Genomic DNA, 268 nt, shown 5'->3' on the forward strand with positions numbered 1-268 from the left:
AGGAATTGGAGGAGGAGGATGAGGAAGAGGATAGGATGAGGATGAGGATGAGGTTGAGGATGAAGAGGACGGTAGGATGAGGATGCAGATAGGATGAGGATGAGGACGAGGAGGATGAGGAGGAGGATGAGAAAAGGATGAGGTTGTGGAGGAGGATAGGATGCGGATGAGGAGGATGAGGATGAGGATAGGATGAGGACGAGGATAATATCAGGATGAGGATGAAGATAGGATGAGGAGGAGGATGAGGAGGATGAGGATGAGGATG

Source organism: Lupinus angustifolius, chromosome LG20 (genome assembly GCF_001865875.1).
Source record: "Lupinus angustifolius cultivar Tanjil chromosome LG20, LupAngTanjil_v1.0, whole genome shotgun sequence".
Lineage (NCBI taxonomy): Eukaryota > Viridiplantae > Streptophyta > Magnoliopsida > Fabales > Fabaceae > Lupinus > Lupinus angustifolius.